Source organism: Thunnus maccoyii, chromosome 6 (genome assembly GCF_910596095.1).
Source record: "Thunnus maccoyii chromosome 6, fThuMac1.1, whole genome shotgun sequence".
NCBI classification, from domain to species: Eukaryota; Metazoa; Chordata; class Actinopteri; order Scombriformes; family Scombridae; genus Thunnus; species Thunnus maccoyii.
Genome location: NC_056538.1, coordinates 24,536,019 through 24,552,541, shown reverse-complemented (window position 1 = coordinate 24,552,541; position 16,523 = coordinate 24,536,019). Strand labels below are relative to the sequence as shown.

General features: G+C 39.9%; 1 long non-coding RNA gene across 1 annotated transcript in view; it reads right to left on the bottom strand.

Annotated features, from left to right (window-relative positions):
• Positions 1 to 289: 289 nt before the first annotated feature.
• LOC121899257 overlaps positions 290 to 16,523 on the bottom strand; it is an 89,205-nt gene continuing 72,971 nt past the window's right edge. The window contains exon 3 of the long non-coding RNA XR_006096661.1: positions 290 to 919. This is a non-coding gene — a long non-coding RNA (uncharacterized LOC121899257). The remainder of the gene's footprint in view (positions 920 to 16,523) is intronic.

Genomic DNA, 16,523 nt, shown 5'->3' with positions numbered 1-16,523 from the left:
CTACTCCAAATAAAAGACTCTTATATCCCAGTGCCAAGTTCACAAAGAAACAGAAGTGGTTGTCACAAATTGATCACGCAGTTGACAGCATTGTGTTTATGTTATTTCCACATCCTTCTGCCTTTGTATGTGTGGAGCCCTACAGTGGAAGTTGTCTTTTTTGTTTGCGAACGAGAGTGGTTTCATAGAATTTAAGCTGTAGGCCACATTTAACAGACATCCCACGGTATAAAGTAAAAATCATTTAATTAGCATACGTCTAACAAACAAAGCAGCAGTGTGGCTCCCTCACAGTATACATAAGCTTCTTACAATCAAGGCTCAAAGAGGGTTGATGAAATGTAAATCAACAAGACTAAGAGTCTGCAGCCATGCTAGCCACTCTGTGGGGCTGTACTTAGGCACAGTTTTGCTTTGAGTTAAACAGTAATGTCAGCTCGCTTACATGCTCACAATGACAATGCTAAGATGCTAATGTTTAGCAAAAGTAGACAAATTTAAATCTTGACCTAATGTTGGCAGGAAAAGTCAGGGGATGACCAACATCAGTAGGATTCATCATCTGGAAACCATGAATGTCTGCATGAACATTTGTGCCATACCATCTATAAGATGTTGAGATATTTCACTGGGTAAGTTTGGGAAATTTTGACCTGACTGAGGTGCTAGATGAAAAGTTAAGAGATCACAAAAGTTATTATAATTCATTCTGACTGGAAATTGAATGTGTGTGCCAGATCCAATCCAAATCCAATTCAATCAAATGATTGTCAAGGAATTACCAAAGTCATTAGCATTCATCATCTGGGAACCATGACAGTTTGCACAATATTACATGGGAATCCATCTGACAGGTGTTGAGATATTTCAGTGGTGGACCGACCGACTGTCATTGTCTTTCTGCTCCTTTCACTAAAAACTGTAAAGAAGAAGAAACATTTGAATAAAAACAAAAAGTAAAGTTATTGACTGAATCTGAATAATAATACTGTTGGCATTGAAATTCTATGCTTACTGTTTGTATATTCTGTCCCTATAATTATTGTATCTGCAGGGCCTCTACAAGCATGCATTCACTGAAACAAACATGGCACAGAATCACATACACACACATAGAAACTCTGGTTAATTTGTTGAGAAAGCATTCATTACACTCACCTTGGGCATTAAAGTAAAAATAGCCTGCTTCAATAATTTATGACAAACATTCTTGATTGTTCTCCACAGGCCTTTCTCCTTTTAGACAGCCAGTCTCGGAAAACACAGGTGTAGCAATTGACATTAATAATGGCAGCGTTCCATTTAGTTGTGCTAGTGCCGAGGCTAGAGCAAGTTACAGCAAAGTCTCACAATGAAGTACCTCACAGTCTTTATATCAGTAGCAGCAAAGGCAGTAAAGCATAAGGGACGAAAGAAGAGGGGAATGTATTCAATTCTGTTGTGATAGATTCTCCTCAAAAGTCCAGATTGCATTTTTATTATGCTATCTGCAGTGCAAAAAATCCATAGGCATTGGGTATTTTATAGGCGAGCATCAAAAATTTACCATTCAGCTGGGATGGTCACAGAAGCACAGAAGAACCGATCGCCATCTCCCCCGCTAATAGCTTCTTGTATTGGAAGTTAATTCTCCAATGGAATTAAATTATAAACCATGTCCAAACAAATTACCGTCAAGCCGCAAGCAGGTGCGTTTTTTTGACAGGCTGAGGGCATTAGTAATCTTACGCATGAGCCCTCTCTCCTCTTAGCTCGGGGGGCCCCTGCTTCTAAGTAATACTGCCCCCCCCCCACCCCTCAAATTCCTATTCCAGAAGCCATCGGTGTAGAGGAACACAGGGCAGAGAGGTACTACACTGCAGAGGGATAGATTAATGTGCCATCTGAATGTGGATCTGTAGAGAGCGGGTTTCATCCCTGTCCCAAAAGTCAAAGCAGGAAATATTATCAAACACATCTCACGGGGGGGGATTTACCTGTTAAAACATTTATTCTCACTTTCAATTACAATTTGGTTTCTCATCACAGAGAAGAAAATTACCATGTATGATATTGCCATGGGATATAAAGATAAATTGTACCTGATATCCAGTTTGATATTGCTGAGAAAATAATCCTGATATGAGTAAAAATGTTCAGTGCGCTCTTTTTCCAGTCTTACAGTATTGAGTTTAAGCTCGCCGCATGCGCGAGAGCTACATGATGAATGTAGATTGATAGCAGTCCTTTCCTTCATAGTTCAGATGGAGACAGACTAGTCCTTGCGTTTTCTCCTCTGGGACAACACGCTCCCCAGACATTAACTATTGATCCAGCAGGTTGAAATCAGGAGGAATAAGTGTTTAACTGATAGTCAATGGAACAAGATTCCAGGGGACTCATATGCAAGTCACTCCAATTGGATGTTTTAGTCACAAGCACATGTTTACAAGCTGCTCGTTTTGCACTGTTAATAAAATATACATGTGCTGCTCACTTCACATGCCTGGTCTTAGCTGCTGACTGCTCATGTGACAATCATTATATTGGCTATTTTTGACAACAGTTGGGAAATAAGCCAGATATTTAAGCCTAATGTTCTTTTTGAGGTCCCGGGGAGCCTTTTTAATGGGTTAATGTTGTTTTATCAGCTTGGTACTTCAACATCTTTCCTAATTTTATGAGAATTGCTTATAAACATGATTTTTAATAAATGACATGTTTCAAAAGTCTACAGAAAATAACGTGTTACTTTTGTTTGGAGTCTCAGGGACTCCAGTTGTAAAACATGGCTAAATAAATTGGATTTTCTTATGTTCTATATCTATGACATGATAAATTTTACACAGCACTACCTCTCCAAAATCCAGCTCAATCACAAGAGATCTGAGAGGAAAATCTGTTTGCAGTTTAATTGACCCCAAAGACAAACTTTTGTCAACGTGCAAGCCAAGTTTCAGGCAAAGGGAGCTGTTAACATTTCAATACTTTTTTTGCATTTTGTGTTTTAATGAGGTCAGAAGAAAAGAGAAAAATGTTTCAAGGGAAGAATAAAAACAGTTGAATTAGCAATTAAAAAAAAACATACAGTGGAGTCTGTGGGATCCAACAATAAAGCCAATCTAAAAAAAAAAAAGGGTTAAATATATTCTTATTTCTCCTGCATATGGTCTGAGACATAGCAGAAGGTCTGTAGTCTTGCATCATCTCACTAATGAGCAGAACCCTTTGCAGAGGAATATTTAAAAAAATTCAGGTCATAAGGAATTACATAAGAAAAATCCAACCTTGTCACACAACTATTCCAGGTTAGACAAGTGAATATTAGAGAGATTTTTTTCATCCTTTCTGTATTTTTCAATAAAAAGCAAAAAGCCAACTGTGGAGAGCCACATGAATGCCGGAAGAGGCTCTCATTGAAACAGTACTTTCAGGAGGTGGGGAGAGGTCAATGAAGGCTTTTTTAATTATGATGAACAAAGCTCAGCTTGTCAAGTAAATAAAACATAATGAAAGTGGAAACAGGAGATTCCCTCATGGTCTAATGGAGGCTTGATCCGACTCCATCTGAGAGTTTAAATATTTTTATTTTTTTTCAGACTAATTAGGCTGTGTTGTAAAAGTTTTCAGACAAAATGCATTAGCAGCCAACAGACAAGCATGGAGGAGAGGAAATTTAACATCTCTATTGTTATTCAAAACATGATTCATTTGGTATTTCTCCCGCTCAGCCCCTCTTCTTCAAACAAAACCGACATGTTTGCTCTGCCTCACTGTGATCTTCCATGTAAATATTGTTGTCAGCTAAGCTTGAGCACATTTGCATTCTCACATCCCTCTCATATGTGGCCTTCAGCAATCACAGGAACCCTCCGTCGACTTTGAACTTCATACGGATGCACATGCATACAGTTGCAGGAGAGAAAAGGGGCAAAAGAGAAGCAGAGCGTACATAGTAAACATACTGTATACTCTCCTCCTGGTTGAACCAGTAGACATAATGTACAGTTGGAGGAGGTCAGCGCTAATACTGGCAGACACTGAGAGAAGGAGAAGATTGAACCAGTCAAGGCTTGAACAGGTGGTTATCAGTGGCAGAATCACTTGTGAAAGGAGCTTTTGCCCTTTGATAGAGAGAAGATGAAGGGTGAGGATAAGAAATGGTTATTGATCGATGGTTGCTTTATCTGCCTCAACCCTGATGACCAGACAATGCAATCTTACTTGGTCCAGAAAGGTGCAAAGGTGCTGATGGGTTTTCAGAGTACTTTATTCTCATTTGTACAGTTTATATCATCTCAATTTGGTCTCCGAGATTAGTATTAGTATTCCACCTCATGCCTTTTCTTGCTCTGTGGTTTCACTGGAAAATTAAAATTGTAAGGTATTACTAAAAAAGAGAAACCAAGTGGCCTTGTTAACCTTGAAAAATGGATTGCCTTGTTTTAATTACTTGCAATCATTAAAGCTGCACCAACCAATATTTTGATAGTAAAAACTGAACAGGACAGGAGTTGCTCATACTTACAAACACACAGAATTATCATCCAACTCTGCAGGTCCCCTCAGCTCCACTGAGCATTTTAGCTTCTTTAATTGCGCATTGTTTTGGTTTTGCAGCCCACAACTTCACTGTTTTGGTTCAGTTTCACTGCTCTCATCAACGGTCTCCAGCCTGTTGTTTCCAGCACCACCAAGCAGCTGTTTTCAGCAAGAAAAGCTTTGGTAAACACAACATGCCCAACATACCAAACTAGCTGGTGAACATAGTGGAGCCTTGAGGTGCTTAACAGAGATATCTTTCAGGAGTAGCGGTCTAATAGACCTAACAGGAGAGTGAATATTGGAATTCCTTTCATCAGGTTACCAGAATCGTGACGACAATTGGTAAATCAACTATTTGCTACTTGTTTGTCATATCAGCTTTATGAGTTGATAATATGTCAGTGTTGTGTTTCCAGCTTGTTGCACAGTTCTCAAGGGACCAAAAATAAATGAATACAGGCTTAAACAATTTATCTCCTTAATGAACAAATCTGAGTACAATTTATCTTGTGTAACTTCCCATGGTTGTTTCTCTAATGCAGCACCCTGAACATCTTGTGAGTTGCAGTGCATGAAACATATTTTCTGTTTCATGGATTTACTTTAGCTTCACTGATAAGGACCTGAATCAAAAATATCCTTATTGCCTGGTTGCACTCAGCTATAGCTTAATAAGTGTGATTGCGTGAGCAAAATGCACGGGGCGGATTGCATTTGCATCCCCTAACACATTACCATTCAATAAATAGAAAGCATTGGTATCATGGGAGATGTGTGCTTTATAATGAGAAGCCTCACCGCTGTTCTCAAACGTCCCTATAGCTCACAAAATGCACAAATCTAGATATATACAATCAAGCAGCAGAGACGCACACATGTACATGCACGCACACACACACACACACACACACACACACACACACACACACACACACACACACATACACACATACACAGTCAATGAGTGTGCTGCAATAAAAAGACTCCACTCTCACTTCTCCTCTCTTCAAACAAAGATCATTTTGGGAGCGCTGATGGAATACCCTGAGCCCATGTGGCTTGAGGTGGATATCAATTAAAATGATGTATGGCCCCAGTGTTTTCTAATTGGGACATGGTGATGTATTTAATAACACACATTAGAACCCTAATTAGAAGTAAATTGAGCTGCATCCCATTGTCTACTAATCAACATAGTGGATTGGGTGGATAAATGCCTTCAGTTGGAGGGTCTCTGTGGTCTATAATGCTTACATTTCAAGAGACATCTATTTGTTTTCTCAAGCTCAGCCTGTGCAGCTTGTGCTTCAGCGATGCATTTATTAAGCACTGGGTTGAGCAATTTGTTAGTCACTGAAAAATAATGCTGCATCCTGTGCTCCCTGCGATGCTAAAACTTTATTGGGTTACTTTAAATCACTTTAATACATTTAGAAATAAATAATCATTTCTTTAACAGATGCTGAAATAGATTAATCACCGTTAATCATAACACTCTGTCAGTGTTAAAGCTTAAACACAGTTCTCCTTTAATGATTCAACATGCTGGACTTCTCAGTGTCTGCAGAAGGATTTAGGAAAAAAAAAAAAAAAAAGAAAGAAACACTCCTGATTATGATCATCCCCTCCGTGAAAATCATTTCCACTTGTGTAACCAGGTGATTGCCAATTGTGACTTCATCTGAGAGCGAGAAACAGAGAAGTCAAATCAATCACATTATTAGTCCCAATAAAGCAACAAAACCTTTTCTCTTGGCAGGAAGCGTCTTCCATCACGGATAATTGGAATATGTATACAAAGGATGTCCAAGTAAAAAGGACCATATAACCTTTCCAATGATTTGCAAGTATATGTGCTATTTGAACAAAGGCGGTATTGTAGAATTAGTATGGAAAGTGTCATCATATTTATTTCATACTTGGACAAACACAATCTCTCTTTGTGCTCATTGTACCCCTGAAGGGATCATTGTGAGGAAGAAAATGTCCACTGGAGGTAAAATAAATACCCATATCGCTGGTTTTTGGATAAATAAATGCTTTTGTTCCGTCACAGTAGGACTGTTGCGGACTGGGGAGGTCAGCATACTGTAAATAGTAGTCATACATCCATGCTGACTACAGTGTAAAAATCCCTCTGAGCACATTTTATGGATCGGAGAAACATTTGACAAGCTCTCTGCAATCGGATGTGTCAGTGTAAAGGATTATGTGTTTTATGGGGTCTGGCCCAAGCAGCGGATCTCCTCCTATAAACATGCACTACAATTTAGCCTAAGGTGTGCACTGGAAAGGTTATCCAATCACCCCTTTGAAAGTGCCTCTCAAAATGACTGAATGCCTTGGCCAATGCAACACATGGAGCAGTGCAAACCACAGAGCTTCTATCAGCGACAAAACTGAATGGAACTTTGCATTAAAATATTCCTGGTCATTCCTTATTTCTATGTCTTCTTACACTTTTGTTTTCCCCTCCAAAGCAAAATAACCCACTCTGCATTTCCTCACTTATTCAAGAACGTGAGACAACACACCCACGTATTGATCGCAAATTCACTTGTACTGTATTGGTTATCTATATGGTAATGTAGGGCTGCATGTCTCATTTTATTATTTCATCTTTCTCTGTCTCCTCATTACAACAGTACAGAGCTGTGAACACCTCCTGCGTATCTAGATAAGGCTATTTGAATGGATAACACATTCTCCTCTACATACAAAGGGTTATCTTTAAAAGAGCAAGCCCACCTGCTCCAACAAAGCCATTCATCATTTTGGCTCTGTATTCCTTTGTCTTGGGTGGATAATTAGCATAACTTTGCCAAAGAATCATTTATTTCGAGGCAGAGAGATAGATAGATGGATATTATCTGTCTGACCAGTTAAAATGTCAGGAGCTGTACCATCACCAGATCTGTTTAAAGAGCCACTTAAACATTGAACCACAAAAAGGGGGGCCTCTTTGATTTTGGCCCAATCTTCAGTACCAATTATACTGAAGTCCACAATAGTAGGTTGGCCCTGTACTGTGTTGACATACAGTGTAACCACAGCCAGAATACTCACTGGATGCTTTCTCCCAGCTTTGATTGCCTTCCAGCAACAGTTTTCCTTCCTTCCAGCAATGCAAAAATATTCTGTTGCAAGTACAAGTTCTGTATTCAAAATGCATTTTAATAAAACTGCTTAAAGGATTTGGCTGGTGATTTCCTATATATTTTTTTTACTGTCAAGTAATCTCATCTGCAGAGCCAAACCAATGATTAACTGATCCTACTTACAAGTATTGTGTGTGTATCCAAAGCCTGATATATCTTATTCCTCTGTGCCATGGACCTCCGTTGTTATCCAACTATTAAAAACAAGTCAATGAGCCACACCGCTGTATTGAGTGACATGTTCCTTCACCACAAAGAGTGTGATTATGGTTGTTTGTTTAGAAATGGCTCCATGGAGAAATAAAAGCAATCATGTTTTCATTCTCCAGATTGCATTTTCTGTAAGGCAGACACCACTATGCACATGCGAGAATGTGGTTCTGTTTATAGAGCTTTGCTAGCTTGTTGTGTTACATATCACAACCTCTTGACTTTGTGCTACATTGTAAATTTCTCAAAGAACTTCAGTACAAAGTTGAGAGGTTGTGAAATAGCTCTGTAAATGGAACCGTGTTCCTGCATATGCACAGTGGCGTCTGTCTTACAGGAATTGCTCTCTGGAGAATGAAAATGTGATTATTTTTTATAGTTTTTGGACAACAATAGAGGTCTATGGCAAAGAGGAATGAGATATATCAGGCTTTGGATACACACACAGTACTTGTAAGTAGAATGAGTTCATTGTTGGCTTGGCTCTGCACATGAGATTTAAACTCTTTCTGTTGAAGTATAAAATACCCTGTAATGGAAATACTCAAGTGAAGTACAAGTACCTCAGAACTGTACTTAAATGGCTGCAGTTATATAGCGCTTTCATCCAAAGTGCTTTACAAAGTTTCTGCGGCACCATGAGGTGTCAAACGATTCAGCCAAATAACGTCAAACACCTTACTAGTGCCTACTGAAGACATCTAACATCTGACTAAACCTCTCAACACATGCGAACAATTTACATAGACTCACAATGGAGACACAGGCGTTACACACAGACATAAGTGTTGCGCCTGCAGTGGTTGTTCCATATAGATGTGGCGTTCAAATGAATTGACAGGGTGAATTCACATAACATATGCTGCATCTGATTTGGTGCAACATACTCCACACCTATAGCTGTACATGTAATCTCATATGCACACAAACGCCACATCAACACACTGCACCGTACAGTTTGATAGATAATTAGGCATGCGTATAGGTACACGTTGTGAGTGGAGCGCATGTTACATTTGGCGCACTGCAGCAAATGCCAACACGCCAACACACCTAACTTAGAACTTATATCAAGAAAGCTCATTGGGTTTTCACCACTATTCCACTAAGGAACAGCTCCTCTCTCTCTGTGGCACATAGATGGCAATCATAAACTAATCCGGTAAGATACTGTAAGATACTAAATGAGCAATTCATGGTGGACAGATACATAGTTCTACATAGTTCATTTCCCTGCTACATTCACATTGTATAGCAATTCCTTGAATGCACATGCACTGGCTGGAAGAACTGTACATTAAGTGATAATTATGACTCAATTTGCCTGGATATTTTAACCTTTTAACATCCACTGGCGACCCGCTTAAGCCAGTTGTAAGCAGTAGCATCACACAGTAATGAGTCAAAGCAATTGGCACAATTTGGCCAATTGGAGATAATTGGAGAGGTTCAGGGACAACAGTGACACCACAAACTAAAAACTCCCTAGCTCCCATGAGGTTAGGCCTAGAGGTCTGGAATTTTATACAGATTGAAAAGATGTAGAAGGTATATGGTGTTCTGCATAGTTCTGGCATAAAGCATGTCCTAATTATTGTTATTCAAATATGACTCATTATAGACGAGGACCAAAAATGCTTTTTTGAGCCTTATTTGAACTGATGTAGTTTTGTTTGTGTTTTAGCCACATGCTAAACAAACACATTTCCAGAAACTAGAAGATGTCACTTGTCAAATGAAGCCTAATGCATGCATCATGGCCTTACAGTTCTTCTGTTATAAGCTTTTCCATTTGGGTATGCCAAATAGGCAAAAATTCTATAAAAAGGGTGGATGTTAAAGGGTTAAATGACAAACCAACAAAGACCCCTGCACATTGTCAAGTTAGAGAGACCAACAATATTTATAAACACTGTATTTTAATTTTTCTGGGCATCTCAAACAGAGGACAAGAGCTATTGTGCCCTATTATCTCCAAAGCGGTGGACAACTGTGTTTCCCAGTATAGGTGTGCAGTTGTACATGCACTGTGTCCGCATGCTACATGAGAGTGAGCACCTTTCACAAAAAAGACAAATGCCCCTGTGGAATAGTGCAATAGTGGTGAAAATGCAATGAGCTTTCTTGATATAGGTTAGGCGTGTTGGTGTGTAGGCGTTTGCTGCAGCACAACAAATGTAACATGCACTCCACTGACAACGTGTACCTACAGTATACACATGCCTAGATATCTTTTTCAACAGAGGTGTAGTGTGTTGATGTGGTGTATGCGGTGCAGGTATTGTGTGTTAGTTGGCTTAATCGTTTGACACCTCATATGGCACAACCATCAGGAGAAATTTGGGGTTCAGTATCTTGACCAAGGACTCTTCCACATATGAAGTTGGGGATCGAACCAACGACCTTCTAATTAGTGGACAATCCGCTCTACCTCCTGAGCCACAGCCTCCCAGTATTCTACTTAAGTACAGTAGTTGAGTAAACGCGCTTAGTTACTTTCCACCACTGCTTGAATAAACATGCACTGCACTACACCACAAATCAAGTACAACAGAGCTATTAATGTCAGGCTTGGCCCAGATTTGTGGGTGTAGATTTACACTGAAGTGATAATTCATGCAAAATCACCCAAAGTCTATTACGTATGAGCCCTGTGGACTTGAAAGATGGTTGTATAAAGTTTGTAGATGCTTCTTCTCATAGATTGGAAACTGTGGTCAACTTACATGGTTGAAGAAAACAAAATGTCCAAAGAAACTTCTCAAACAATTCCCGCTGCATAATCCATTTCTTCACTGTCCATCTGTGTGCTCAATGCGTTCCCAACTGTCATGTTTTTGGCTTAATACGCAGCTTCTGTCAGTTCTCACATATGACCTGATGAAGATTATGAGCAGGTGTGTTTGTCAGTTTGAGCACATTATAGAACCCTCCTTCTGCTCCTCGTTTGTCATAACCATTTTATCCCAGCTCACTGTTTTGACATTTTGATACCTTCTTTTCTGCTATAAACTCTCTCTAAACAATTGCAACCACAAATGCAAACTGTACACCCTCCATTCTCTATGAAGACGAAAACTACAAACTTTTTTACAGCAAACTTTCAAGCTCAAAAGACAGATTCTGGCTTGAGCATCACCCCAGCTGTATTGACGATAGCAGCAGGTGATGTCAGTACCTTTCAAAAGGAGCAGGAGAATAATTCCAATGAGTAAAGACACAGCAGTGAACATCCACACAGTTCTGCTTTCTCTGCACATATCTGCATTTTGTGCTCACCTTAGGATTTCGCCTATGGTCAGATGAACGTAATGAGGAGGCAGGTGTAATTACTGAGTTGTGACACAGTCAGTCTTTCTGTGCTTCAGGCCTTGTGCTGGCGGCGGTAAATATAGCTAATTACATCCTCTGCTCCACAGCCTCTTTATCTAAACTCAGCAAGACACAGACCTGCCCACCCAGCACTTCATTACTGTGCACCAACCTAATAGGGACCTGATGTTTTTAACCACCCTCACAAATTGCTCTATAATAGTTGGCAGCATGTTACAAAATGGACAGATGTGCCCTATTTCAATCAGACTTATGTCTCAGAAAACGCAGATAGAAGTACTACATGTTACAACTATTTGTTCAAGGATATCATTGATCTTAGAGGAAAATATCAGTAAGTCTTCATACCAAATATATAAGCATTTTTTTTGATCTGCCACCTCTAAAGTTCAAGGCTTGGTTACGTTTGAGCGATTAAAACTACTTGGTTAAAGTTAGGTTTAAAGTTTAAGTTTGTCTTTGCTTTTTATGGAGGACAGTCATTATTTGCACGCCTACAAAAGGTTGCCGTTCAGGAGAATAAACACATAGGTCATCAACCCTGTCTATTCAGAATTTTATTAATATACTGCTAATTTGCAACAACAAATACATGCCGGCAGGACTATGTTTTTTAATCAACATGATGAGGAAACTTTAATTAATGTATCCAGCAGGTCACAAAATGTTGATACTGAACACATCTGTAAAAAGATTCAGTGACAGTTTATTTTGTTTACTTTTTCTACAATATCCGCTCTTGCAATACGATATCCATTCATAGTAACTAAAGGATATGGTTATGTTTAGGCAACACAAAGCACTTGTTTAAGGTTGGGGAAAGATCATGGTCTTCATTAAATACTTGTCCGTCACTTGAAGCACAAGACCAAATTTGTTTACTTTGTCAATATTTGACAAAAACAATGATATTTCCTTAATTACCTTAAGCAAAGTGTTTTTTGGTATCTAAACCTAACAACACACAGGACTCAGGATGCAAACTCTGGTCTCTGGTGAGAGACGCCCATGATCAAGCCCAAACAGGCTTCCTGTACAGTACAAACATAGCATTCCAGTTGAACATAATATGGCAAAACAAATTAGCATTATATAAACATAATTTCTAGGAGACAGGGTTGAAGTCATAAACAAAAATGACCGATTTCTGTTGAGAACAGTCCAAAAAAATCATCTGCAAAGATAATCATGTATGTTTGAAATGACTGTATAGGAGTGAATTTGCTGAATAAATTAATTGAAAAGTTGCATTTCGAAAAAGCCATTCAAAATGGAATAATAGCTTGCTAGTGAAAGCAAATGTTGTTTAGTCCAGTTTTAGTCCTTAGCTTGATGGTATATTTGCTAGTTTGCTCTTTCTAATGTAAGTGACTGGATATAAATCAAGATGATTCATTTAACTGAAACTCAAACATTTAGTTTCAGGTCATTGCACTGTGCCTCAGAAATCTCACTTATGAATTCAACTTTTCAAAATGACCATATTTTTAAATGAACACACCGATATACGCCTCGCAAATGTATGTGGTTCAAACATACAAAACACCGCCGGTAATGCTGTTCAAATCTGAACCACACAAAATGTCACAAGGTGTAAAATTCTTTCAAAAGACTGCACCAACATTTCCTTGCTTGATAAATGATTTAGCTGACATCACTGGACTCAAGAAACAAGAAAAAAATATCTTGAGTGGCTGACAGGAAATGAATGAAAGGGAAAAAGTCGTGTCTGCCGTCAGCTCTTTTACAGCCCGTCCCAAGGTCAATAGTTCTGCACACAAGGGAGCGCGAGAATGAGGCGGACTGAATTTCACACAGTTCAACTTCTTCATTCTGGCTCACATTATACTGTATGAAAGGAGGATCATCAGGATGACATGGAATTCATTCCCCATAATTCCTCTGTCATATCTGTGATAGAGCACATCTCATTTACAGGAGCTGAGAGAATTAATTTCCGTCTTGATTCAAACCCGGCTGTTGCCTATTTCACACACTTGACTTTTCAACTGAGCCTGAATCCACACAGGCTGGCATTTAATTAAATGGCCATCCAGTACATATGAATTTGCAATGTATATTCAAATTAATCATAAAACTCTCACATACTTTATTTTCCATTACTCGTGTTAAGCAATAATCCATTAATCACATTATTACAGCAATCTAATTACATGTGACAGAGGCGAGCAATGTGTTAATTCAGCAGCTTGGAGGTGTTTGTGTTTAAAGGTCAGGTGTAAACTCGGGCGCCCGCGGGGAGCAAACGCCAGATTTTGCAACTAGAGAGCAACTTTCACAGCCAAGATGTGCAGTACAGTACTCACTGCCTGGCTACTCAAACATGCACCCATGTCATGTTAACGTCAGCGTGTTTGACAGGTTAGGTTGTACAGACTGAGGAGCTCATTGATCGCACTGCGGACACATCTGTGCTGCCAAGTCCACAGATGTGAAGGCTGAGGAGGCATTAGAGAGGTAAACAGGTCCATGGGCAAACAGCGCTCACCGAGCACATGGAAGAAGTGGAACAATAATGAATGGGCACATTTGTAGTCATTGTGTGAAACATCCTCATTTCTCACTCCCTGTGTCATGCTCATTCACATTCCAGCCACACACACACACACACATACATACGTATACCTCTGTGTCTCACACACACTGCTCTATCCCTGCTCTTTCTCTCTTTCTCATTTTCCCTCTCAGCCCTGCCTGACTCCCCGTGGAAACTGGAGGTCATTGGTGTTAGGAGGGGGAGCCGCAGGTTTCAGTGCAAGGGATAGAGAGAGAGAAAGAGAAAAGATACAGGTTCTAACCTTGGAGAATCTCTTTACAGCCCTCACATCAACATACAGCCTAGAGAGCAGCGTTGGTCCTATATGTCTCCTGAAACATATAGAGGAAATGCCACTCACGGTATAATAAAAGCAGCAGGAAAATTACCATTGCTTATCCATATGCAACCATGTCTCCTACAAAATCCATTTTTATACCACTGTTTTGCTTCGATTACATACACTGGCAACATTTTTTGCAGTCCATGATGTGGGACATTCTTACACCAGTGAGGAGTCATAAGGAAGAGATAGGGGAGGGTGGTTGTGTGGAAACCTGGGTTTTTGTCCTGCAAGTTTTGTTAGATTTAACCTCCAAAAACTATCGATTAAGGGTTCAGTAAAGATCACGGTTACAGCACAAGAGTCAGATGTGCTACCACCATCCCGACCTCCACACTCTTACTTTCCATCTTGCTATAGGGCACACTAGTCTCTGCACTTCCAGCACGGCATGTTGATATTGGGTGTAAATCATGGATTCGTATGGATGAATACTGGGCTTGTTTATAATCAACATAAAAAGGAAAAATGTATCTGTGAACTGTTCACTACATTAAAAAAAACTCAAAACATTGTCATTGAAAGTTTGTTTTTTTCAGAATGGTCCAATATCGAAGTCTGGCAACGGCGTAAAAAAACATGAACTGGGTGACATTATGTTGCTTACAAGCATATTCGCCATTGCAAATTACTAGGTGTTAGGGTTGCCATATGGAATAATCATTTTTGGAATACAAAACCTTACTTCATGTAATAGAAAATAAAATAGGGAATTGAGTCTGGAAAGCCGACATTTTAAGCTGCCCACAGTTCTTTCAGAAATGCTGTTTTTTTCTCTTAATCAATGAAACAAAAATCTCCTACTCATTTCACAGTCACAGATCTACATCATTTTATGCTGCGCAGTTGCCGTCTACGAGCACAATGAGTTTGCTTTCCGCTCAAGCAAACACAGACCGGCTTCTTTTACTATTTACTGCGTTTTCACCATTTTCCTCTCTCTCTCTCTCTCTCTCTCTCTCTCTCTCTCTCTCTCTCTGTCTCTCTGTCTCTCTGTCTCTATCCCTCCAGACAGTTGCATTGGTCCCTGCCTCATCTTCATTTGGATCACCCTGTTTGGAAATAAATCACATTCATAGAACACCTGAGCTTGCGATGGGAGCCGGGTGGGATTAGGGTCCCAGGTGGACCAATTCAAATAGCATTCAGTTCCTGCGGTGGGAACACACACTCACACACACACACACACACACACACACACACACACACACACACACACACACACACACACACACACAAACACAAAGGTTATGGTCAATCAAACCCCATGTGCTCATGGGTCACACATACAAACTATAAGCTCCTGCGCACACACACATACATACATACATATTCTCTCTCTCTGTCTCTATCACTCTGTTTCTTTGTTTTGTCTCTCTCTCTCTCTCTCACACACACACACACACATACACGCACTCGCTGTCTCTCTGCCATTCATTAACTGACAGCTCGAGACTCTCCCAGGTGGAATTGGGAGGCAGAGGATTTGCATTTGTATTTCTCCAATATCTCCTCTGCAAGGAGGATCATGGGATCATGGGAGAGGAAAGAAGTGGGCAGGACTGCAGCCGACTGACATTTGTTAAAGACATTAATCTCCTCTTATCTTATTCTTTTTTTGCAATTTGAGAGACAGCTCTTCTACTGTACCTGTTGTCAGTGGCTGTGGGGAAGGGCATTGTTGTTGAGGGGATGATATGTTTGCTCTACCCCATCACATACTGGGAGCAAAACATGCAGTTCAAACCTGAGGTCACACGCATGTGAATAAAGCTGTCCTGGTTAGCTTGGAGCTCACTAGAGACAAAGGGCTGCTGCTGTCACTGTGTTACTGGATATGACTAAGACTAAGATCTCATAGATGCTGGAATTTCTAGTTTGGGAATAAGAGTGCAATGAGCATGAACTTCTATCTGTGAATTTCACTGCTGAGTCATAGTCTGGAGAGAAATCCGACTGTGAGTAAAACCAAAGTTAAAAGATAGATGTTAGACAGGAAGCCAATCTTTATTTTGATCCTCTCTTGCCAAGTTTCTTTTCCCACAGTAAAAACCCCAGCACACTGATCAGAGTCAAACAGTATCTATTGCCTTCAGCAGGTTATACATTAGTTATACAACACCTCAACTTTTGATAGTTGTCCATTTCTGTTACACCGGGTCTATCCGTCTTGGGAAAGTGTATGACTAGTACACACACACACACACATCCATGCATCATTTATCTCCACACCTACGGGACAATAAAAACAAACTTTACAGAGCCTGGCGGGTAAATTTGCATTCACCCTGTCTGCGTACAAAATAATATTAATCAAGGTTACAAACCCAGTATCTCTCTCTCACAGTGCAGCTGTGTAAAATAACTCACCGTACCGCTCTACTGCTTGGCCTTCCTC